This window comes from Nicotiana sylvestris, chromosome 8 (assembly GCF_000393655.2).
Source record: "Nicotiana sylvestris chromosome 8, ASM39365v2, whole genome shotgun sequence".
In the NCBI taxonomy this organism is placed as follows: Eukaryota; Viridiplantae; Streptophyta; class Magnoliopsida; order Solanales; family Solanaceae; genus Nicotiana; species Nicotiana sylvestris.
This window is the reverse complement of record NC_091064.1, coordinates 622,572-649,898: the sequence shown is the minus strand read 5'-3', so window position 1 is coordinate 649,898 and position 27,327 is coordinate 622,572.

The window sequence follows — 27,327 nt, the reverse complement described above, 5'->3', positions numbered from 1 at the left end:
CCCGGAAAAATTTTAGGCGATTCGGGTCCGGTGAACCGGGCCCACGGCGGAAGGCGTGGGCTATAGCACACAAAAATTTGGGACTCGCGCGAAATTCCAATTTTATGGCCGTAAAATGCCAAAAAACATAATTTGATCATGGAGGGACGGTGAATATGATTCCTTAGACCGTATTCGATGTCCCGAAGAAATTTTTTAGGCGATTCGGGTTCGGGGTCCCGGGCCCACGGCGGAAGGCGTGGGCTATAGCACACGAAAATTTGGGACTCGCGCGGAATTCCAATTTTATGGCCGTAAAATGCCAAAAAACATAATTTGATCATGGAGGGACGGTGAATATGATTCCTTAGACCGTATTCGATGTCCCGGTAAAATTTTAGGCGATTGGTGACCGGTGTCCCGGGCCCACGGCGGAAGGCGTGGGCTATAGCACACGAAAATTTGGGACTCGCGCGAATTTCCAGTTTTATGGCCGTAAAATGCCAAAAAACATAATTTGGTCATGGCGAAGTGGTGACTATGGTTCCTTAGCCGTATTCGATGTCCCGGAAAAATTTTAGGCAATCCGGGTCCGGGGTCCCGGGCCCACGGCGGAAGGCGTGGGCTATAGCACACGAAAATTTGGGACTCGCGCGGAATTCCAATTTTATGGCCGTAAAATGCCAAAAAACATAATTTGATCATGGAGGGGCGGTGAATATGATTCCTTAGACCGTATTCGATGTCCCGGAAAAAATTTAGGCGATCCAAGTCCGGGGTCTCGAGCCCACGGCGGAAGGCGTGGGCTATAGCACACAAATATTTGGTACTCGCGCGGATTTCCAGTTTTATGGCCATAAAATGTCAAAAAACATAATTTGATCATGGCGGGGCGGTTAATATATTTCTATAGGCCGTATTCGACGTCCTAGAAATTTTTTAGGCGATTCGGGTTCGGGGTCCCGGGCCCACGGCGGAAGGCGTGGGCTATAGCACACGAAAATTTGGGACTCGCGCGAATTTCCAGTTTTATGGCCGTAAAATGCCAAAAAACATAATTTGATCATGGAGGGACGGTGAATATGATTCCTTAGACCGTATTCGATGTCCCGGAAAAATTTTAGGCGATTCGGGTCCGGTGACCCGGGCCCACGGCGGAAGGCGTGGGCTATAGCACACGAAAATTTGGGACTCGCGCGAATTTCCAGTTTTATGGCCGTAAAATGCCAAAAAACATAATTTGATCATGGCGGGGCGGTTAATATATTTCTATAGGCCGTATTCGACGTCCTAGAAATTTTTTAGGCGATTCGGGTTCGGGGTCCCGGGCCCACGGCGGAAGGCGTGGGCTATAGCACACGAAAATTTGGGACTCGCGCGGAATTCCAATTTTATGGCCGTAAAATGCCAAAAAACATAATTTGATCATGGAGGGACGGTGAATATGATTCCTTAGACCGTATTCGATGTCCCGGAAAAATTTTAGGCGATTCGGGTCCGGTGTCCCGGGCCCACGACGGAAGGCGTGGGCTATAGCACACAAAAATTTGGGACTCGCGCGAATTTCCAGTTTTATGGCCGTAAAATGCCAAAAAACATAATTTGGTCATGGAGGAGGAGTGACTATGGTTCCTTAGGCTGTATTCGATGTCCCGGAAAATTTTTAGGCGATCCAGGTCCGGGGTCCCGGGCCCACGGCGGAAGGCGTGGGCTATAGCACACGAAAATTTGGGACTCGCGCGGAATTCAAATTTTATGGCCGTAAAATGCCAAAAAACATAATTTGATCATGGAGGGGCGGTGAATATGATTCCTTAGACCGTATTCGATGTCCCGGAAAAATTTTAGGCGATTCGGGTCCGGTGACCCGGGCCCACGGCGGAAGGCGTGGGCTATAGCACACAAAAATTTGGGACTCGCGCGGAATTCCAGTTTTATGGCCGTAAAATGCCAAAAAACATAATTTGGTCATGGAGGAGGAGTGACTATGGTTCCTTAGGCTGTATTCGATGTCCCGGAAAATTTTTAGGCGATCCAGGTCCGGGGTCCCGGGCCCACGGCGGAAGGCGTGGGCTATAGCACACGAAAATTTGGGACTCGCGCGGAATTCAAATTTTATGGCCGTAAAATGCCAAAAAACATAATTTGATCATGGAGGGGCGGTGAATATGATTCCTTAGACCGTATTCGATGTCCCGGAAAAATTTTAGGCGATTCGGGTCCGGTGAACCGGGCCCACGGCGGAAGGCGTGGGCTATAGCACACAAAAATTTGGGACTCGCGCGAAATTCCAATTTTATGGCCGTAAAATGCCAAAAAACATAATTTGATCATGGAGGGACGGTGAATATGATTCCTTAGACCGTATTCGATGTCCCGAAGAAATTTTTTAGGCGATTCGGGTTCGGGGTCCCGGGCCCACGGCGGAAGGCGTGGGCTATAGCACACGAAAATTTGGGACTCGCGCGGAATTCCAATTTTATGGCCGTAAAATGCCAAAAAACATAATTTGATCATGGAGGGACGGTGAATATGATTCCTTAGACCGTATTCGATGTCCCGGTAAAATTTTAGGCGATTGGTGACCGGTGTCCCGGGCCCACGGCGGAAGGCGTGGGCTATAGCACACGAAAATTTGGGACTCGCGCGAATTTCCAGTTTTATGGCCGTAAAATGCCAAAAAACATAATTTGGTCATGGCGAAGTGGTGACTATGGTTCCTTAGCCGTATTCGATGTCCCGGAAAAATTTTAGGCAATCCGGGTCCGGGGTCCCGGGCCCACGGCGGAAGGCGTGGGCTATAGCACACGAAAATTTGGGACTCGCGCGGAATTCCAATTTTATGGCCGTAAAATGCCAAAAAACATAATTTGATCATGGAGGGGCGGTGAATATGATTCCTTAGACCGTATTCGATGTCCCGGAAAAAATTTAGGCGATCCAAGTCCGGGGTCTCGAGCCCACGGCGGAAGGCGTGGGCTATAGCACACAAATATTTGGTACTCGCGCGGATTTCCAGTTTTATGGCCATAAAATGTCAAAAAACATAATTTGATCATGGCGGGGCGGTTAATATATTTCTATAGGCCGTATTCGACGTCCTAGAAATTTTTTAGGCGATTCGGGTTCGGGGTCCCGGGCCCACGGCGGAAGGCGTGGGCTATAGCACACGAAAATTTGGGACTCGCGCGAATTTCCAGTTTTATGGCCGTAAAATGCCAAAAAACATAATTTGATCATGGAGGGACGGTGAATATGATTCCTTAGACCGTATTCGATGTCCCGGAAAAATTTTAGGCGATTCGGGTCCGGTGACCCGGGCCCACGGCGGAAGGCGTGGGCTATAGCACACGAAAATTTGGGACTCGCGCGAATTTCCAGTTTTATGGCCGTAAAATGCCAAAAAACATAATTTGATCATGGAGGGACGGTGAATATGATTCCTTAGACCGTATTCGATGTCCCGGAAAAATTTTAGGCGATTCGGGTCCGGTGACCCGGGCCCACGGCGGAAGGCGTGGGCTATAGCACACGAAAATTTGGGACTCGCGCGAATTTCCAGTTTTATGGCCGTAAAATGCCAAAAAACATAATTTGGTCATGGCGGAGTGGTGACTATGGTTCCTTAGCCGTATTCGATGTCCCGGAAAAATTTTAGGCAATCCGGGTCCGGGGTCCCGGGCCCACGGCGGAAGGCGTGGGCTATAACACACGAAAATTTGGGACTCGCGCGGAATTCCAATTTTATGGCCGTAAAATGCCAAAAAACATAATTTGATCATGGAGGGATGGTGAATATGATTCCTTAGACCGTATTCGATGTCCCGGAAAAATTTTAGGCGATTCGGGTTCGGGGTCCCGGGCCCACGGCGGAAGGCGTGGGCTATAGCACACGAAAATTTGGGACTCGCGCGGAATTCCAATTTTATGGCCGTAAAATGCCAAAAAACATAATTTGATCATGGAGGGACGGTGAATATGATTCCTTAGACCGTATTCGATGTCCCGGAAAAAATTTAGGCGATCCAAGTCCGGGGTCTCGAGCCCACGGCGGAAGGCGTGGGCTATAGCACACGAAAATTTGGGACTCGCGCGGATTTCCAGTTTTATGGCCATAAAATGTCAAAAAACATAATTTGATCATGGCGGGGCGGTTAATATATTTCTATAGGCCGTATTCGACGTCCTAGAAATTTTTTAGGCGATTCGGGTTCGGGGTCCCGGGCCCACGGCGGAAGGCGTGGGCTATAACACACGAAAATTTGGGACTCGCGCGGAATTCCAATTTTATGGCCGTAAAAAGCCAAAAAACATAATTTGATCATGGAGGGACGGTGAATATGATTCCTTAGACCGTATTCGATATCCCGGAAAAATTTTAGGCGATTCGGGTCCGGTGTCCCGGGCCCACGACGGAAGGCGTGGGCTATAGCACACAAAAATTTGGGACTCGCGCGAATTTCCAGTTTTATGGCCGTAAAATGCCAAAAAACATAATTTGGTCATGGAGGAGGAGTGACTATGGTTCCTTAGGCTGTATTCGATGTCCCGGAAAATTTTTAGGCGATCCAGGTCCGGGGTCCCGGGCCCACGGCGGAAGGCGTGGGCTATAGCACACGAAAATTTGGGACTCGCGCGGAATTCCAATTTTATGGCCGTAAAATGCCAAAAAACATAATTTGATCATGGAGGGACGGTGAATATGATTCCTTAGACCGTATTCGATGTCCCGGTAAAATTTTAGGCGATTGGTGACCGGTGTCCCGGGCCCACGGCGGAAGGCGTGGGCTATAGCACACGAAAATTTGGGACTCGCGCGGAATTCCAATTTTATGGCCGTAAAATGCCAAAAAACATAATTTGATCATGGAGGGACGGTGAATATGATTCCTTAGACCGTATTCGATGTCCCGGTAAAATTTTAGGCGATTGGTGACCGGTGTCCCGGGCCCACGGCGGAAGGCGTGGGCTATAGCACACGAAAATTTGGGACTCGCGCGGAATTCCAATTTTATGGCCGTAAAATGCCAAAAAACATAATTTGATCATGGAGGGACGGTGAATATGATTCCTTAGACCGTATTCGATGTCCCGGTAAAATTTTAGGCGATTGGTGACCGGTGTCCCGGGCCCACGGCGGAAGGCGTGGGCTATAGCACACGAAAATTTGGGACTCGCGCGAATTTCCAGTTTTATGGCCGTAAAATGCCAAAAAACATAATTTGATCATGGAGGGACGGTGAATATGATTCCTTAGACCGTATTCGATGTCCCGGAAAAATTTTAGGCGATTCGGGTTCGGGGTCCCGGGCCCACGGCGGAAGGCGTGGGCTATAGCACACGAAAATTTGGGACTCGCGCGGAATTCCAATTTTATGGCCGTAAAATGCCAAAAAACATAATTTGATCATGGAGGGGCGGTGAATATGATTCCTTAGACCGTATTCGATGTCCCGGAAAAAATTTAGGCGATCCAAGTCCGGGGTCTCGAGCCCACGGCGGAAGGCGTGGGCTATAGCACACGAAAATTTGGGACTCGCGCGGATTTCCAGTTTTATGGCCATAAAATGTCAAAAAACATAATTTGATCATGGCGGGGCGGTTAATATATTTCTATAGGCCGTATTTGACGTCCTAGAAATTTTTTAGGCGATTCGGGTTCGGGGTCCCGGGCCCACGGCGGAAGGCGTGGGCTATAACACACGAAAATTTGGGACTCGCGCGGAATTCCAATTTTATGGCCGTAAAAAGCCAAAAAACATAATTTGATCATGGAGGGACGGTGAATATGATTCCTTAGACCGTATTCGATATCCCGGAAAAATTTTAGGCGATTCGGGTCCGGTGTCCCGGGCCCACGACGGAAGGCGTGGGCTATAGCACACAAAAATTTGGGACTCGCGCGAATTTCCAGTTTTATGGCCGTAAAATGCCAAAAAACATAATTTGGTCATGGAGGAGGAGTGACTATGGTTCCTTAGGCTGTATTCGATGTCCCGGAAAATTTTTAGGCGATCCAGGTCCGGGGTCCCGGGCCCACGGCGGAAGGCGTGGGCTATAGCACACGAAAATTTGGGACTCGCGCGGAATTCAAATTTTATGGCCGTAAAATGCCAAAAAACATAATTTGATCATGGAGGGGCGGTGAATATGATTCCTTAGACCGTATTCGATGTCCCGGAAAAATTTTAGGCGATTCGGGTCCGGTGAACCGGGCCCACGGCGGAAGGCGTGGGCTATAGCACACAAAAATTTGGGACTCGCGCGGAATTCCAATTTTATGGCCGTAAAATGCCAAAAAACATAATTTGATCATGGAGGGACGGTGAATATGATTCCTTAGACCGTATTCGATGTCCCGAAAAATTTTTAGGCGATTCGGGTTCGGGGTCCCGGGCCCACGGCGGAAGGCGTGGGCTATAGCACACGAAAATTTGGGACTCGCGCGGAATTCCAATTTTATGGCCGTAAAATGCCAAAAAACATAATTTGATCATGGAGGGACGGTGAATATGATTCCTTAGACCGTATTCGATGTCCCGGTAAAATTTTAGGCGATTGGTGACCGGTGTCCCGGGCCCACGGCGGAAGGCGTGGGCTATAGCACACGAAAATTTGGGACTCGCGCGAATTTCCAGTTTTATGGCCGTAAAATGCCAAAAAACATAATTTGGTCATGGCGAAGTGGTGACTATGGTTCCTTAGCCGTATTCGATGTCCCGGAAAAATTTTAGGCAATCCGGGTCCGGGGTCCCGGGCCCACGGCGGAAGGCGTGGGCTATAGCACACGAAAATTTGGGACTCGCGCGGAATTCCAATTTTATGGCCGTAAAATGCCAAAAAACATAATTTGATCATGGAGGGGCGGTGAATATGATTCCTTAGACCGTATTCGATGTCCCGGAAAAAATTTAGGCGATCCAAGTCCGGGGTCTCGAGCCCACGGCGGAAGGCGTGGGCTATAGCACACAAATATTTGGTACTCGCGCGGATTTCCAGTTTTATGGCCATAAAATGTCAAAAAACATAATTTGATCATGGCGGGGCGGTTAATATATTTCTATAGGCCGTATTCGACGTCCTAGAAATTTTTTAGGCGATTCGGGTTCGGGGTCCCGGGCCCACGGCGGAAGGCGTGGGCTATAACACACGAAAATTTGGGACTCGCGCGGAATTCCAATTCTATGGCCGTAAAATGCCAAAAAACATAATTTGATCATGGAGGGACGGTGAATATGATTCCTTAGACCGTATTCGATGTCCCGGTAAAATTTTAGGCGATTCGGGTCCGGTGTCCCGGGCCCACGACGGAAGGCGTGGGCTATAGCACACAAAAATTTGGGACTCGCGTGAATTTCCAGTTTTATGGCCGTAAAATGCCAAAAAACATAATTTGATCATGGAGGGACGGTGAATATGATTCCTTAGACCGTATTCGATGTCCCGGTAAAATTTTAGGCGATTGGTGACCGGTGTCCTGGGCCCACGGCGGAAGGCGTGGGCTATAGCACACGAAAATTTGGGACTCGCGCGAATTTCCAGTTTTATGGCCGTAAAATGCCAAAAAACATAATTTGGTCATGGCGGAGTGGTGACTATGGTTCCTTAGCCGTATTCGATGTCCCGGAAAAATTTTAGGCAATCCGGGTCCGGTGTCCCGGGCCCACGGCGGAAGGCGTGGGCTATAACACACGAAAATTTGGGACTCGCGCGGAATTCCAATTTTATGGCCGTAAAATGCCAAAAAACATAATTTGATCATGGAGGGATGGTGAATATGATTCCTTAGACCGTATTCGATGTCCCGGAAAAATTTTAGGCGATTCGGGTTCGGGGTCCCGGGCCCACGGCGGAAGGCGTGGGCTATAGCACACGAAAATTTGGGACTCGCGCGGAATTCCAATTTTATGGCCGTAAAATGCCAAAAAACATAATTTGATCATGGAGGGACGGTGAATATGATTCCTTAGACCGTATTCGATGTCCCGGAAAAAATTTAGGCGATCCAAGTCCGGGGTCTCGAGCCCACGGCGGAAGGCGTGGGCTATAGCACACGAAAATTTGGGACTCGCGCGGATTTCCAGTTTTATGGCCATAAAATGTCAAAAAACATAATTTGATCATGGCGGGGCGGTTAATATATTTCTATAGGCCGTATTCGACGTCCTAGAAATTTTTTAGGCGATTCGGGTTCGGGGTCCCGGGCCCACGGCGGAAGGCGTGGGCTATAACACACGAAAATTTGGGACTCGCGCGGAATTCCAATTTTATGGCCGTAAAAAGCCAAAAAACATAATTTGATCATGGAGGGACGGTGAATATGATTCCTTAGACCGTATTCGATATCCCGGAAAAATTTTAGGCGATTCGGGTCCGGTGTCCCGGGCCCACGACGGAAGGCGTGGGCTATAGCACACAAAAATTTGGGACTCGCGCGAATTTCCAGTTTTATGGCCGTAAAATGCCAAAAAACATAATTTGGTCATGGAGGAGGAGTGACTATGGTTCCTTAGGCTGTATTCGATGTCCCGGAAAATTTTTAGGCGATCCAGGTCCGGGGTCCCGGGCCCACGGCGGAAGGCGTGGGCTATAGCACACGAAAATTTGGGACTCGCGCGGAATTCAAATTTTATGGCCGTAAAATGCCAAAAAACATAATTTGATCATGGAGGGGCGGTGAATATGATTCCTTAGACCGTATTCGATGTCCCGGAAAAATTTTAGGCGATTCGGGTCCGGTGAACCGGGCCCACGGCGGAAGGCGTGGGCTATAGCACACAAAAATTTGGGACTCGCGCGGAATTCCAATTTTATGGCCGTAAAATGCCAAAAAACATAATTTGATCATGGAGGGACGGTGAATATGATTCCTTAGACCGTATTCGATGTCCCGAAAAATTTTTAGGCGATTCGGGTTCGGTGTCCCGGGCCCACGGCGGAAGGCGTGGGCTATAGCACACGAAAATTTGGGACTCGCGCGAATTTCCAGTTTTATGGCCGTAAAATGCCAAAAAACATAATTTGGTCATGGCGAAGTGGTGACTATGGTTCCTTAGCCGTATTCGATGTCCCGGAAAAATTTTAGGCAATCCGGGTCCGGGGTCCCGGGCCCACGGCGGAAGGCGTGGGCTATAGCACACGAAAATTTGGGACTCGCGCGGAATTCCAATTTTATGGCCGTAAAATGCCAAAAAACATAATTTGATCATGGAGGGGCGGTGAATATGATTCCTTAGACCGTATTCGATGTCCCGGAAAAAATTTAGGCGATCCAAGTCCGGGGTCTCGAGCCCACGGCGGAAGGCGTGGGCTATAGCACACAAATATTTGGTACTCGCGCGGATTTCCAGTTTTATGGCCATAAAATGTCAAAAAACATAATTTGATCATGGCGGGGCGGTTAATATATTTCTATAGGCCGTATTCGACGTCCTAGAAATTTTTTAGGCGATTCGGGTTCGGGGTCCCGGGCCCACGGCGGAAGGCGTGGGCTATAACACACGAAAATTTGGGACTCGCGCGGAATTCCAATTCTATGGCCGTAAAATGCCAAAAAACATAATTTGATCATGGAGGGACGGTGAATATGATTCCTTAGACCGTATTCGATGTCCCGGAAAAATTTTAGGCGATTCGGGTCCGGTGTCCCGGGCCCACGACGGAAGGCGTGGGCTATAGCACACAAAAATTTGGGACTCGCGTGAATTTCCAGTTTTATGGCCGTAAAATGCCAAAAAACATAATTTGATCATGGAGGGACGGTGAATATGATTCCTTAGACCGTATTCGATGTCCCGGTAAAATTTTAGGCGATTGGTGACCGGTGTCCTGGGCCCACGGCGGAAGGCGTGGGCTATAGCACACGAAAATTTGGGACTCGCGCGAATTTCCAGTTTTATGGCCGTAAAATGCCAAAAAACATAATTTGGTCATGGCGGAGTGGTGACTATGGTTCCTTAGCCGTATTCGATGTCCCGGAAAAATTTTAGGCAATCCGGGTCCGGGGTCCCGGGCCCACGGCGGAAGGCGTGGGCTATAACACACGAAAATTTGGGACTCGCGCGGAATTCCAATTTTATGGCCGTAAAATGCCAAAAAACATAATTTGATCATGGAGGGATGGTGAATATGATTCCTTAGACCGTATTCGATGTCCCGGAAAAATTTTAGGCGATTCGGGTTCGGGGTCCCGGGCCCACGGCGGAAGGCGTGGGCTATAGCACACGAAAATTTGGGACTCGCGCGGAATTCCAATTTTATGGCCGTAAAATGCCAAAAAACATAATTTGATCATGGAGGGACGGTGAATATGATTCCTTAGACCGTATTCGATGTCCCGGAAAAAATTTAGGCGATCCAAGTCCGGGGTCTCGAGCCCACGGCGGAAGGCGTGGGCTATAGCACACGAAAATTTGGGACTCGCGCGGATTTCCAGTTTTATGGCCATAAAATGTCAAAAAACATAATTTGATCATGGCGGGGCGGTTAATATATTTCTATAGGCCGTATTCGACGTCCTAGAAATTTTTTAGGCGATTCGGGTTCGGGGTCCCGGGCCCACGGCGGAAGGCGTGGGCTATAACACACGAAAATTTGGGACTCGCGCGGAATTCCAATTTTATGGCCGTAAAAAGCCAAAAAACATAATTTGATCATGGAGGGACGGTGAATATGATTCCTTAGACCGTATTCGATATCCCGGAAAAATTTTAGGCGATTCGGGTCCGGTGTCCCGGGCCCACGACGGAAGGCGTGGGCTATAGCACACAAAAATTTGGGACTCGCGCGAATTTCCAGTTTTATGGCCGTAAAATGCCAAAAAACATAATTTGGTCATGGAGGAGGAGTGACTATGGTTCCTTAGGCTGTATTCGATGTCCCGGAAAATTTTTAGGCGATCCAGGTCCGGGGTCCCGGGCCCACGGCGGAAGGCGTGGGCTATAGCACACGAAAATTTGGGACTCGCGCGGAATTCAAATTTTATGGCCGTAAAATGCCAAAAAACATAATTTGATCATGGAGGGGCGGTGAATATGATTCCTTAGACCGTATTCGATGTCCCGGAAAAATTTTAGGCGATTCGGGTCCGGTGAACCGGGCCCACGGCGGAAGGCGTGGGCTATAGCACACAAAAATTTGGGACTCGCGCGAAATTCCAATTTTATGGCCGTAAAATGCCAAAAAACATAATTTGATCATGGAGGGACGGTGAATATGATTCCTTAGACCGTATTCGATGTCCCGGTAAAATTTTAGGCGATTGGTGACCGGTGTCCCGGGCCCACGGCGGAAGGCGTGGGCTATAGCACACGAAAATTTGGGACTCGCGCGAATTTCCAGTTTTATGGCCGTAAAATGCCAAAAAACATAATTTGGTCATGGCGGAGTGGTGACTATGGTTCCTTAGCCGTATTCGATGTCCCGGAAAAATTTTAGGCAATCTGGGTCCGGGGTCCCGGGCCCACGGCGGAAGGCGTGGGCTATAGCACACGAAAATTTGGGACTCGCGCGGAATTCCAATTTTATGGCCGTAAAATGCCAACAAACATAATTTGATCATGGAGGGGCGGTGAATATGATTCCTTAGACCGTATTCGATGTCCCGGAAAAAATTTAGGCGATCCAAGTCCGGGGTCTCGAGCCCACGGCGGAAGGCGTGGGCTATAGCACACAAATATTTGGTACTCGCGCGGATTTCCAGTTTTATGGCCATAAAATGTCAAAAAACATAATTTGATCATGGCGGGGCGGTTAATATATTTCTATAGGCCGTATTCGACGTCCTAGAAATTTTTTAGGCGATTCGGGTTCGGGGTCCCGGGCCCACGGCGGAAGGCGTGGGCTATAACACACGAAAATTTGGGACTCGCGCGGAATTCCAATTTTATGGCCGTAAAATGCCAAAAAACATAATTTGATCATGGAGGGACGGTGAATATGATTCCTTAGACCGTATTCGATGTCCCGGAAAAATTTTAGGCGATTCGGGTCCGGTGTCCCGGGCCCACGACGGAAGGCGTGGGCTATAGCACAAAAAAATTTGGGACTCGCGCGAATTTCCAGTTTTATGGCCGTAAAATGCCAAAAAACATAATTTGATCATGGAGGGACGGTGAATATGATTCCTTAGACCGTATTCGATGTCCCGGTAAAATTTTAGGCGATTGGTGACCGGTGTCCTGGGCCCACGGCGGAAGGCGTGGGCTATAGCACACGAAAATTTGGGACTCGCGCGAATTTCCAGTTTTATGGCCGTAAAATGCCAAAAAACATAATTTGGTCATGGAGGAGTGGTGACTATGGTTCCTTAGCCGTATTCGATGTCCCGGAAAAATTTTAGGCAATCCGGGTCCGGGGTCCCGGGCCCACGGCGGAAGGCGTGGGCTATAACACACGAAAATTTGGGACTCGCGCGGAATTCCAATTTTATGGCCGTAAAATGCCAAAAAACATAATTTGATCATGGAGGGACGGTGAATATGATTCCTTAGACCGTATTCGATGTCCCGGAAAAATTTTAGGCGATTCGGGTTCGGGGTCCCGGGCCCACGGCGGAAGGCGTGGGCTATAGCACACGAAAATTTGGGACTCGCGCGGAATTCCAATTTTATGGCCGTAAAATGCCAAAAAACATAATTTGATCATGGAGGGACGGTGAATATGATTCCTTAGACCGTATTCGATGTCCCGGAAAAATTTTAGGCGATTCGGGTTCGGGGTCCCGGGCCCACGGCGGAAGGCGTGGGCTATAGCACACGAAAATTTGGGACTCGCGCGGAATTCCAATTTTATGGCCGTAAAATGCCAAAAAACATAATTTGATCATGGAGGGACGGTGAATATGATTCCTTAGACCGTATTCGATGTCCCGGTAAAATTTTAGGCGATTGGTGACCGGTGTCCCGGGCCCACGGCGGAAGGCGTGGGCTATAGCACACGAAAATTTGGGACTCGCGCGAATTTCCAGTTTTATGGCCGTAAAATGCCAAAAAACATAATTTGGTCATGGAGGAGTGGTGACTATGGTTCCTTAGCCGTATTCGATGTCCCGGAAAAATTTTAGGCAATCCGGGTCCGGGGTCCCGGGCCCACGGCGGAAGGCGTGGGCTATAGCACACGAAAATTTGGGACTCGCGCGGAATTCCAATTTTATGGCCGTAAAATGCCAAAAAACATAATTTGATCATGGCGGGGCGGTTAATATATTTCTATAGGCCGTATTCGACGTCCTAGAAATTTTTTAGGCGATTCGGGTTCGGGGTCCCGGGCCCACGGCGGAAGGCGTGGGCTATAGCACACGAAAATTTGGGACTCGCGCGGAATTCCAATTTTATGGCCGTAAATTGCCAAAAAATATAATTTGATCATGGAGGGACGGTGAATATGATTCCTTAGACCGTATTTGATGTCCCGGAAAATTTTTAGGCGATTCGGGTCCGGTGTCCCGGGCCCACGACGGAAGGCGTGGGCTATAGCACACAAAAATTTGGGACTCGCGCGAATTTCCAGTTTTATGGCCGTAAAATGCCAAAAAACATAATTTGGTCATGGAGGAGGAGTGACTATGGTTCCTTAGGCTGTATTCGATGTCCCGGAAAATTTTTAGGCGATCCAGGTCCGGGGTCCCGGGCCCACGGCGGAAGGCGTGGGCTATAGCACACGAAAATTTGGGACTCGCGCAGAATTCAAATTTTATGGCCGTAAAATGCCAAAAAACATAATTTGATCATGGCGGGGCGGTTAATATATTTCTATAGGCCGTATTCGACGTCCTAGAAATTTTTTAGGCGATTCGGGTTCGGGGTCCCGGGCCCACGGCGGAAGGCGTGGGCTATAGCACACGAAAATTTGGGACTCGCGCGGAATTCCAATTTTATGGCCGTAAAATGCCAAAAAACATAATTTGATCATGGAGGGACGGTGAATATGATTCCTTAGACCGTATTCGATGTCCCGGTAAAATTTTAGGCGATTGGTGACCGGTGTCCCGGGCCCACGGCGGAAGGCGTGGGCTATAGCACACGAAAATTTGGGACTCGCGCGAATTTCCAGTTTTATGGCCGTAAAATGCCAAAAAACATAATTTGGTCATGGAGGAGTGGTGACTATGGTTCCTTAGCCGTATTCGATGTCCCGGAAAAATTTTAGGCAATCCGGGTCCGGGGTCCCGGGCCCACGGCGGAAGGCGTGGGCTATAGCACACGAAAATTTGGGACTCGCGCGGAATTCCAATTTTATGGCCGTAAAATGCCAAAAAACATAATTTGATCATGGCGGGGCGGTTAATATATTTCTATAGGCCGTATTCGACGTCCTAGAAATTTTTTAGGCGATTCGGGTTCGGGGTCCCGGGCCCACGGCGGAAGGCGTGGGCTATAGCACACGAAAATTTGGGACTCGCGCGGAATTCCAATTTTATGGCCGTAAAATGCCAAAAAACATAATTTGATCATGGAGGGACGGTGAATATGATTCCTTAGACCGTATTCGATGTCCCGGAAAAATTTTAGGCGATTCGGGTCCGGTGTCCCGGGCCCACGACGGAAGGCGTGGGCTATAGCACACAAAAATTTGGGACTCGCGCGAATTTCCAGTTTTATGGCCGTAAAATGCCAAAAAACATAATTTGGTCATGGAGGAGGAGTGACTATGGTTCCTTAGGCTGTATTCGATGTCCCGGAAAATTTTTAGGCGATCCAGGTCCGGGGTCCCGGGCCCACGGCGGAAGGCGTGGGCTATAGCACACGAAAATTTGGGACTCGCGCGAATTTCCAGTTTTATGGCCGTAAAATGCCAAAAAACATAATTTGGTCATGGAGGAGTGGTGACTATGGTTCCTTAGCCGTATTCGATGTCCCGGAAAAATTTTAGGCAATCCGGGTCCGGGGTCCCGGGCCCACGGCGGAAGGCGTGGGCTATAGCACACGAAAATTTGGGACTCGCGCGGAATTCCAATTTTATGGCCGTAAAATGCCAAAAAACATAATTTGATCATGGCGGGGCGGTTAATATATTTCTATAGGCCGTATTCGACGTCCTAGAAATTTTTTAGGCGATTCGGGTTCGGGGTCCCGGGCCCACGGCGGAAGGCGTGGGCTATAGCACACGAAAATTTGGGACTCGCGCGGAATTCCAATTTTATGGCCGTAAATTGCCAAAAAATATAATTTGATCATGGAGGGACGGTGAATATGATTCCTTAGACCGTATTCGATGTCCCGGAAAAATTTTAGGCGATTCGGGTTCGGGGTCCCGGGCCCACGGCGGAAGGCGTGGGCTATAGCACACGAAAATTTGGGACTCGCGCGGAATTCCAATTTTATGGCCGTAAAATGCCAAAAAACATAATTTGATCATGGAGGGACGGTGAATATGATTCCTTAGACCGTATTCGATGTCCCGGTAAAATTTTAGGCGATTGGTGACCGGTGTCCCGGGCCCACGGCGGAAGGCGTGGGCTATAGCACACGAAAATTTGGGACTCGCGCGAATTTCGAGTTTTATGGCCGTAAAATGCCAAAAAACATAATTTGGTCATGGCGGAGTGGTGACTATGGTTCCTTAGCCGTATTCGATGTCCCGGAAAAATTTTAGGCAATCCGGGTCCGGGGTCCCGGGCCCACGGCGGAAGGCGTGGGCTATAGCACACGAAAATTTGGGACTCGCGCGGAATTCCAATTTTATGGCCGTAAAATGCCAAAAAACATAATTTGATCATGGAGGGGCGGTGAATATGATTCCTTAGACCGTATTCGATGTCCCGGAAAAAATTTAGGCGATCCAAGTCCGGGGTCTCGAGCCCACGGCGGAAGGCGTGGGCTATAGCACACGAAAATTTGGGACTCGCGCGGATTTCCAGTTTTATGGCCATAAAATGTCAAAAAACATAATTTGATCATGGCGGGGCGGTTAATATATTTCTATAGGCCGTATTCGACGTCCTAGAAATTTTTTAGGCGATTCGGGTTCGGGGTCCCGGGCCCACGGCGGAAGGCGTGGGCTATAACACACGAAAATTTGGGACTCGCGCGGAATTCCAATTTTATGGCCGTAAAATGCCAAAAAACATAATTTGATCATGGAGGGACGGTGAATATGATTCCTTAGACCGTATTCGATGTCCCGGAAAAATTTTAGGCGATTCGGGTCCGGTGTCCCGGGCCCACGACGGAAGGCGTGGGCTATAGCACACAAAAATTTGGGACTCGCGCGAATTTCCAGTTTTATGGCCGTAAAATGCCAAAAAACATAATTTGGTCATGGAGGAGGAGTGACTATGGTTCCTTAGGCTGTATTCGATGTCCCGGAAAATTTTTAGGCGATCCAGGTCCGGGGTCCCGGGCCCACGGCGGAAGGCGTGGGCTATAGCACACGAAAATTTGGGACTCGCGCGGAATTCAAATTTTATGGCCGTAAAATGCCAAAAAACATAATTTGATCATGGAGGGGCGGTGAATATGATTCCTTAGACCGTATTCGATGTCCCGGAAAAATTTTAGGCGATTCGGGTCCGGTGAACCGGGCCCACGGCGGAAGGCGTGGGCTATAGCACACAAAAATTTGGGACTCGCGCGAAATTCCAATTTTATGGCCGTAAAATGCCAAAAAACATAATTTGATCATGGAGGGACGGTGAATATGATTCCTTAGACCGTATTCGATGTCCCGGAAAATTTTTTAGGCGATTCGGGTTCGGGGTCCCGGGCCCACGGCGGAAGGCGTGGGCTATAGCACACGAAAATTTGGGACTCGCGCGGAATTCCAATTTTATGGCCGTAAAATGCCAAAAAACATAATTTGATCATGGAGGGACGGTGAATATGATTCCTTAGACCGTATTCGATGTCCCGGTAAAATTTTAGGCGATTGGTGACCGGTGTCCCGGGCCCACGGCGGAAGGCGTGGGCTATAGCACACGAAAATTTGGGACTCGCGCGAATTTCCAGTTTTATGGCCGTAAAATGCCAAAAAACATAATTTGGTCATGGCGGAGTGGTGACTATGGTTCCTTAGCCGTATTCGATGTCCCGGAAAAATTTTAGGCAATCCGGGTCCGGGGTCCCGGGCCCACGGCGGAAGGCGTGGGCTATAGCACACGAAAATTTGGGACTCGCGCGGAATTCCAATTTTATGGCCGTAAAATGCCAAAAAACATAATTTGATCATGGAGGGGCGGTGAATATGATTCCTTAGACCGTATTCGATGTCCCGGAAAAAATTTAGGCGATCCAAGTCCCGGGTCTCGAGCCCACGGCGGAAGGCGTGGGCTATAGCACACGAAAATTTGGGACTCTTATGGCCATAAAATGTCAAAAAACATAATTTGATCATAGCGGGGCGGTTAATATATTTCTATAGGCCGTATTCGACGTCCTAGAAATTTTTTAGGCGATTCGGGTTCGGGGTCCCGGGCCCACGGCGGAAGGCGTGGGCTATAACACACGAAAATTTGGGACTCGCGCGGAATTCCAATTTTATTGCCGTAAAATGCCAAAAAACATAATTTGATCATGGAGGGATGGTGAATATGATTCCTTAGACCGTATTCTATGTCCCGGAAAAATTTTAGGCGATTCGGGTTCGGGGTCCCGGGCCCACGGCGGAAGGCGTGGGCTATAGCACACGAAAATTTGGGACTCGCGCGAATTTCCAGTTTTATGGCCGTAAAATGCCAAAAAACATAATTTGGTCATGGCGGAGTGGTGACTATGGTTCCTTAGCCGTATTCGATGTCCCGGAAAAATTTTAGGCAATCCGGGTCCGGGGTCCCGGGCCCACGGCGGAAGGCGTGGGCTATAACACACGAAAATTTGGGACTCGCGCGGAATTCAAATTTTATGGCCGTAAAATGCCAAAAAACATAATTTGATCATGGAGGGGCGGTGAATATGATTCCTTAGACCGTATTCGATGTCCCGGAAAAATTTTAGGCGATTCGGGTCCGGTGAACCGGGCCCACGGCGGAAGGCGTGGGCTATAGCACACAAAAATTTGGGACTCGCGCGAAATTCCAATTTTATGGCCGTAAAATGCCAAAAAACATAATTTGATCATGGAGGGGCGGTGAATATGATTCCTTAGACCGTATTCGATGTCCCGGAAAAATTTTAGGCGATTCGGGTCCGGTGAACCGGGCCCACGGCGGAAGGCGTGGGCTATAGCACACAAAAATTTGGGACTCGCGCGAAATTCCAATTTTATGGCCGTAAAATGCCAAAAAACATAATTTGATCATGGAGGGACGGTGAATATGATTCCTTAGACCGTATTCGATGTCCCGGAAAATTTTTTAGGCGATTCGGGTTCGGGGTCCCGGGCCCACGGCGGAAGGCGTGGGCTATAGCACACGAAAATTTGGGACTCGCGCGGAATTCCAATTTTATGGCCGTAAAATGCCAAAAAACATAATTTGATCATGGAGGGACGGTGAATATGATTCCTTAGACCGTATTCGATGTCCCGGTAAAATTTTAGGCGATTGGTGACCGGTGTCCCGGGCCCACGGCGGAAGGCGTGGGCTATACCACACGAAAATTTGGGACTCGCGCGAATTTCCAGTTTTATGGCCGTAAAATGCCAAAAAACATAATTTGGTCATGGCGGAGTGGTGACTATGGTTCCTTAGCCGTATTCGATGTCCCGGAAAAATTTTAGGCAATCCGGGTCCGGGGTCCCGGGCCCACGGCGGAAGGCGTGGGCTATAGCACACGAAAATTTGGGACTCGCGCGGAATTCCAATTTTATGGCCGTAAAATGCCAAAAAACATAATTTGATCATGGAGGGGCGGTGAATATGATTCCTTAGACCGTATTCGATGTCCCGGAAAAAATTTAGGCGATCCAAGTCCCGGGTCTCGAGCCCACGGCGGAAGGCGTGGGCTATAGCACACGAAAATTTGGGACTCGCGCGGATTTCCAGTTTTATGGCCATAAAATGTCAAAAAACATAATTTGATCATGGTGGGGCGGTTAATATATTTCTATAGGCCGTATTCGACGTCCTAGAAATTTTTTAGGCGATTCGGGTTCGGGGTCCCGGGCCCACGGCGGAAGGCGTGGGCTATAACACACGAAAATTTGGGACTCGCGCGGAATTCCAATTTTATGGCCGTAAAATGCCAAAAAACATAATTTGATCATGGAGGGACGGTGAATATGATTCCTTAGACCGTATTCGATGTCCCGGAAAAATTTTAGGCGATTCGGGTCCGGTGAACCGGGCCCACGGCGGAAGGCGTGGGCTATAGCACACAAAAATTTGGGACTCGCGCGAAATTCCAATTTTATGGCCGTAAAATGCCAAAAAACATAATTTGATCATGGAGGGACGGTGAATATGATTCCTTAGACCGTATTCGATGTCCCGGAAAATTTTTTAGGCGATTCGGGTTCGGGGTCCCGGGCCCACGGCGGAAGGCGTGGGCTATAGCACACGAAAATTTGGGACTCGCGCGGAATTCCAATTTTATGGCCGTAAAATGCCAAAAAACATAATTTGATCATGGAGGGACGGTGAATATGATTCCTTAGACCGTATTCGATGTCCCGGTAAAATTTTAGGCGATTGGTGACCGGTGTCCCGGGCCCACGGCGGAAGGCGTGGGCTATAGCCACACGAAAATTTGGGACTCGCGCGAATTTCCAGTTTTATGGCCGTAAAATGCCAAAAAACATAATTTGGTCATGGCGGAGTGGTGACTATGGTTCCTTAGCCGTATTCGATGTCCCGGAAAAATTTTAGGCAATCCGGGTCCGGGGTCCCGGGCCCACGGCGGAAGGCGTGGGCTATAGCACACGAAAATTTGGGACTCGCGCGGAATTCCAATTTTATGGCCGTAAAATGCCAAAAAACATAATTTGATCATGGAGGGGCGGTGAATATGATTCCTTAGACCGTATTCGATGTCCCGGAAAAAATTTAGGCGATCCAAGTCCCGGGTCTCGAGCCCACGGCGGAAGGCGTGGGCTATAGCACACGAAAATTTGGGACTCGCGCGGATTTCCAGTTTTATGGCCATAAAATGTCAAAAAACATAATTTGATCATGGAGGGGCGGTTAATATATTTCTATAGGCCGTATTCGACGTCCTAGAAATTTTTTAGGCGATTCGGGTTCGGGGTCCCGGGCCCACGGCGGAAGGCGTGGGCTATAACACACGAAAATTTGGGACTCGCGCGGAATTCCAATTTTATAACCGTAAAATGCCAAAAAACATAATTTGATCATGGAGGGACGGTGAATATGATTCCTTAGACCGTATTCTATGTCCCGGAAAAATTTTAGGCGATTCGGGTCCGGTGTCCCGGGCCCACGACGGAAGGCGTGGGCTATAGCACACAAAAATTTGGGACTCGCGCGAATTTCCAGTTTTATGGCCGTAAAATGCCAAAAAACATAATTTGATCATGGAGGGACGGTGAATATGATTCCTTAGACCGTATTCGATGTCCCGGTAAAATTTTAGGCGATTGGTGACCGGTGTCCCGGGCCCACGGCGGAAGGCGTGGGCTATAGCACACGAAAATTTGGGACTCGCGCGAATTTCCAGTTTTATGGCCGTAAAATGCCAAAAAACATAATTTGGTCATGGCGGAGTGGTGACTATGGTTCCTTAGCCGTATTCGATGTCCCGGAAAAATTTTAGGCAATCCGGGTCCGGGGTCCCGGGCCCACGGCGGAAGGCGTGGGCTATAACACACGAAAATTTGGGACTCGCGCGGAATTCCAATTTTATGGCCGTAAAATGCCAAAAAACATAATTTGATCATGGAGGGACGGTGAATATGATTCATTAGACCGTATTCGATGTCCCGGAAAAATTTTAGGCGATTCGGGTTCGGGGTCCCGGGCCCACGGCGGAAGGCGTGGGCTATAGCACACGAAAATTTGGGACTCGCGCGGAATTCCAATTTTATGGCCGTAAAATGCCAAAAAACATAATTTGATCATGGAGGGACGGTGAATATGATTCCTTAGACCGTATTCGATGTCCCGGTAAAATTTTAGGCGATTGGTGACCGGTGTCCCGGGCCCACGGCGGAAGGCGTGGGCTATAGCACACGAAAATTTGGGACTCGCGCGAATTTCCAGTTTTATGGCCGTAAAATGCCAAAAAACATAATTTGGTCATGGAGTAGTGGTGACTATGGTTCCTTAGCCGTATTCGATGTCCCGGAAAAATTTTAGGCAATCCGTGTCCGGGGTCTCGGGCCCACGGCGGAAGGCGTGGGCTATAGCACACGAAAATTTGGGACTCGCGCGGAATTCCAATTTTATGGCCGTAAAATGCCAAAAAACATAATTTGATCATGGAGGGGCGGTGAATATGATTCCTTAGACCGTATTCGATGTCCCGGAAAAAATTTAGGCGATCCAAGTCCGGGGTCTCGATCCCACGGCGGAAGGCGTGGGCTATAGCACACGAAAATTTGGGACTCGCGCGGATTTCCAGTTTTATGGCCATAAAATGTCAAAAAACATAATTTGATCATGGCGGGGCGGTTAATATATTTCTATAGGCCGTATTCGACGTCCTAGAAATTTTTAGGCGATTCGGGTTCGGGGTCCCGGGCCCACGGCGGAAGGCGTGGGCTATAGCACACGAAAATTTGGGACTCGCGCGGAATTCCAATTTTATGGCCGTAAAATGCCAAAAAACATAATTTGATCATGGAGGGACGGTGAATATGATTCCTTAGACCGTATTCGATGTCCCGGAAAAATTTTAGGCGATCCGAGTCCCGGGTCTCGAGCCCACGGCGGAAGGCGTGGGCTATAGCACACGAAAATTTGGGACTCGCGCGGATTTCCAGTTTTATGGCCATAAAATGTCAAAAAACATAATTTGATCATGGCGGGGCGGTTAATATATTTCTATAGGCCGTATTCGACGTCCTAGAAATTTTTTAGGCGATTCGGGTTCGGGGTCCCGGGCCCACGGCGGAAGGCGTGGGCTATAACACACGAAAATTTGGGACTCGCGCGGAATTCCAATTTTATAACCGTAAAATGCCAAAAAACATAATTTGATCATGGAGGGACGGTGAATATGATTCCTTAGACCGTATTCTATGTCCCGGAAAAATTTTAGGCGATTCGGGTCCGGTGTCCCGGGCCCACGACGGAAGGCGTGGGCTATAGCACACAAAAATTTGGGACTCGCGCGAATTTCCAGTTTTATGGCCGCAAAATGCCAAAAAACATAATTTGATCATGGAGGGACGGTGAATATGATTCCTTAGACCGTATTCGATGTCCCGGTAAAATTTTAGGCGATTGGTGACCAGTGTCCCGGGCCCACGGCGGAAGGCGTGGGCTATAGCACACGAAAATTTGGGACTCGCGCGAATTTCCAGTTTTATGGCCGTAAAATGCCAAAAAACATAATTTGGTCATGGCGGAGTGGTGACTATGGTTCCTTAGCCGTATTCGATGTCCCGGAAAAATTTTAGGCAATCCGGGTCCGGGGTCCCGGGCCCACGGCGGAAGGCGTGGGCTATAACACACGAAAATTTGGGACTCGCGCGGAATTCCAATTTTATGGCCGTAAAATGCCAAAAAACATAATTTGATCATGGAGGGACGGTGAATATGATTCCTTAGACCGTATTCGATGTCCCGGAAAAATTTTAGGCGATTCGGGTTCGGGGTCCCGGGCCCACGGTGGAAGGCGTGGGCTATAGCACACGAAAATTTGGGACTCGCGCGGAATTCCAATTTTATGGCCGTAAAATGCCAAAAAACATAATTTGATCATGGAGGGACGGTGAATATGATTCCTTAGACCGTATTCGATGTCCCGGTAAAATTTTAGGCGATTGGTGACCGGTGTCCCGGGCCCACGGCGGAAGGCGTGGGCTATAGCACACGAAAATTTGGGACTCGCGCGGAATTCCAATTTTATGGCCGTAAAATGCCAAAAAACATAATTTGATCATGGTGGGGAGGTTAATATATTTCTATAGGCCGTATTCGACGTCCTAGAAATTTTTTAGGCGATTCGGGTTCGGGGTCCCGGGCCCACGGCAGAAGGCGTGGGCTATAGCACACGAAAATTTGGGACACAAAAATTCGGGTCTGGTGACCCGGGCCCACGGCGGAAGGCGTGGGCTATAGCACACAAAAATATGGGACTCGCGCGGAATTCCAGTTTTATGGCCGTAAAATGCCAAAAAATGTAATTTGGTCATGGCGTGGCAGTGAGTATGGTTCCTTAGGCCATATTTGACATCCCGTAAAAATTTTAGGCGATCCGGATCCGGGGTCCAGGACCCACGGCGGAAGGCGTGGGCAATAGCACACGAAAATTTGGGACTCGCGCGAATTTCCAGTTTTATGACCGTAAAATGCCAAAAAACATAATTTGGTCATGGAGGAGTGGTGACTATGGTTCCTTAGCCGTATTCGATGTCCCGGAAAAATTTTAGGCAATCCGGGTCCGGGGTCCCGGGCCCACGGCGGAAGGCGTGGGCTATAGCACACGAAAATTTGGGACTCGCGCGGAATTCCAATTTTATGGCCGTAAAATGCCAAAAAACATAATTTGATCATGGAGGGGCGGTGAATATGATTCCTTAGACCGTATTCGATGTCCCGGAAAAAATTTAGGCGATCCAAGTCCGGGGTCTCGATCCCACGGCGGAAGGCGTGGGCTATAGCACACGAAAATTTGGGACTCGCGCGGATTTCCAGTTTTATGGCCATAAAATGTCAAAAAACATAATTTGATCATGGCGGGGTGGTTAATATATTTCTATAGGCCGTATTCGACGTCCTAGAAATTTTTTAGGCGATTCGGGTTCGGGGTCCCGGGCCCACGGCGGAAGGCGTGGGCTATAGCACACGAAAATTTGGGACTCGCGCGGAATTCCAATTTTATGGCCGTAAAATGCCAAAAAACATAATTTGATCATGGAGGGACGGTGAATATGATTCCTTAGACCGTATTCGATGTCCCGGAAAAATTTTAGGCGATTCGGGTCCGGTGTCCCGGGCCCACGACGGAAGGCGTGGGCTATACCACACAAAAATTTGGGACTCGCGCGAATTTCCAGTTTTATGGCCGTAAAATGCCAAAAAACATAATTTGGTCATGGAGGAGGAGTGACTATGGTTCCTTAGGCTGTATTCGATGTCCCGGAAAATTTTTAGGCGATCCAGGTCCGGGGTCCCGGGCCCACGGCGGAAGGCGTGGGCTATAGCACACGAAAATTTGGGACTCGCGCGGAATTCAAATTTTATGGCCGTAAAATGCCAAAAAACATAATTTGATCATGGAGGGGCAGTGAATATGATTCCTTAGACCGTATTCGATGTCCCGGAAAAATTTTAGGCGATTCGGGTCCGGTGACCCGGGCCCACGGCGGAAGGCGTGGGCTATAGCACACAAAAATTTGGGACTCGCGCGGAATTCCAATTTTATGGCCGTAAAATGCCAAAAAACATAATTTGATCATGGAGGGACGGTGAATATGATTCCTTAGACCGTATTCGATGTCCCGGAAAAATTTTAGGCGATTCGGGTTCGGGGTCCCGGGCCCACGGCGGAAGGCGTGGGCTATAGCACACGAAAATTTGGGACTCGCGCGGAATTCCAATTTTATGGCCGTAAAATGCCAAAAAACATAATTTGATCATGGAGGGACGGTGAATATGATTCCTTAGACCGTATTCGATGTCCCGGTAAAATTTTAGGCGATTGGTGACCGGTGTCCCGGGCCCACGGCGGAAGGCGTGGGCTATAGCACACGAAAATTTGGGACTCGCGCGAATTTCCAGTTTTATGGCCGTAAAATGCCAAAAAACATAATTTGGTCATGGAGGAGTGGTGACTATGGTTCCTTAGCCGTATTCGATGTCCCGGAAAAATTTTAGGCGATCCGGGTCCGGGGTCCCGGGCCCACGGCGGAAGGCGTGGGCTATAGCACACGAAAATTTGGGACTCGCGCGGAATTCCAATTTTATGGCCGTAAAATGCCAAAAAACATAATTTGATCATGGAGGGGCGGTGAATATGATTCCTTAGACCGTATTCGATGTCCCGGAAAAATTTAGGCGATCCAAGTCCGGGGTCTCGAGCCCACGGCGGAAGGCGTGGGCTATAGCACACGAAAATTTGGGACTCGCGCGGATTTCCAGTTTTATGGCCATAAAATGTCAAAAAACATAATTTGATCATGGCGGGGCGGTTAATATATTTCTATAGGCCGTATTCGACGTCCTAGAAATTTTTTAGGCGATTCGGGTTCGGGGTCCCGGGCCCACGGCGGAAGGCGTGGGCTATAGCACACGAAAATTTGGGACTCGCGCGGAATTCCAATTTTATGGCCGTAAAATGCCAAAAAACATAATTTGGTCATGGAGGAGGAGTGACTATGGTTCCTTAGGCTGTATTCGATGTCCCGGAAAATTTTTAGGCGATCCAGGTCCGGGGTCCCGGGCCCACGGCGGAAGGCGTGGGCTATAGCACACGAAAATTTGGGACTCGCGCGGAATTCAAATTTTATGGCCGTAAAATGCCAAAAAACATAATTTGATCATGGAGGGGCAGTGAATATGATTCCTTAGACCGTATTCGATGTCCCGGAAAAATTTTAGGCGATTCGGGTCCGGTGACCCGGGCCCACGGCGGAAGGCGTGGGCTATAGCACACAAAAATTTGGGACTCGCGCGGAATTCCAATTTTATGGCCGTAAAATGCCAAAAAACATAATTTGATCATGGAGGGACGGTGAATATGATTCCTTAGACCGTATTCGATGTCCCGGAAAAATTTTAGGCGATTCGGGTTCGGGGTCCCGGGCCCACGGCGGAAGGCGTGGGCTATAGCACACGAAAATTTGGGACTCGCGCGGAATTCCAATTTTATGGCCGTAAAATGCCAAAAAACATAATTTGATCATGGAGGGACGGTGAATATGATTCCTTAGACCGTATTCGATGTCCCGGTAAAATTTTAGGCGATTGGTGACCGGTGTCCCGGGCCCACGGCGGAAGGCGTGGGCTATAGCACACGAAAATTTGGGACTCGCGCGAATTTCCAGTTTTATGGCCGTAAAATGCCAAAAAACATAATTTGGTCATGGAGGAGTGGTGACTATGGTTCCTTAGCCGTATTCGATGTCCCGGAAAAATTTTAGGCAATCCGGGTCCGGGGTCCCGGGCCCACGGCGGAAGGCGTGGGCTATAGCACACGAAAATTTGGGACTCGCGCGGAATTCCAATTTTATGGCCGTAAAATGCCAAAAAACATAATTTGATCATGGAGGGGCGGTGAATATGATTCCTTAGACCGTATTCGATGTCCCGGAAAAAATTTAGGCGATCCAAGTCCGGGGTCTCGAGCCCACGGCGGAAGGCGTGGGCTATAGCACACGAAAATTTGGGACTCGCGCGGATTTCCAGTTTTATGGCCATAAAATGTCAAAAAACATAATTTGATCATGGCGGGGCGGTTAATATATTTCTATAGGCCGTATTCGACGTCCTAGAAATTTTTTAGGCGATTCGGGTTCGGGGTCCCGGGCCCACGGCGGAAGGCGTGGGCTATAGCACACGAAAATTTGGGACTCGCGCGGAATTCCAATTTTATGGCCGTAAAATGCCAAAAAACATAATTTGATCATGGAGGGACGGTGAATATGATTCCTTAGACCGTATTCGATGTCCCGGAAAAATTTTAGGCGATTCGGGTCCGGTGTCCCGGGCCCACGACGGAAGGCGTGGGCTATACCACACAAAAATTTGGGACTCGCGCGAATTTCCAGTTTTATGGCCGTAAAATGCCAAAAAACATAATTTGGTCATGGAGGAGGAGTGACTATGGTTCCTTAGGCTGTATTCGATGTCCCGGAAAATTTTTAGGCGATCCAGGTCCGGGGTCCCGGGCCCACGGCGGAAGGCGTGGGCTATAGCACACGAAAATTTGGGACTCGCGCGGAATTCAAATTTTATGGCCGTAAAATGCCAAAAAACATAATTTGATCATGGAGGGGCGGTGAATATGATTCCTTAGACCGTATTCGATGTCCCGGAAAAATTTTAGGCGATTCGGGTCCGGTGACCCGGGCCCACAGCGGAAGGCGTGGGCTATAGCACAATAAAATTTGGGACTCGCGCGGAATTCCAGTTTTATGGCCGTAAAATGCCAAAAAATGTAATTTGGTCATGGCGGGGCAGTGAGTATGGTTCCTTAGGCCATATTTGACATCCCGTAAAAATTTTAGGCGATCCGGATCCGGGGTCCAGGACCCACGGCGGAAGGCGTGGGCTATAGCACACGAAAATTTGGGACTCGCGCGAATTTCCAGTTTTATGGCCGTAAAATGCCAAAAAACATAATTTGATCA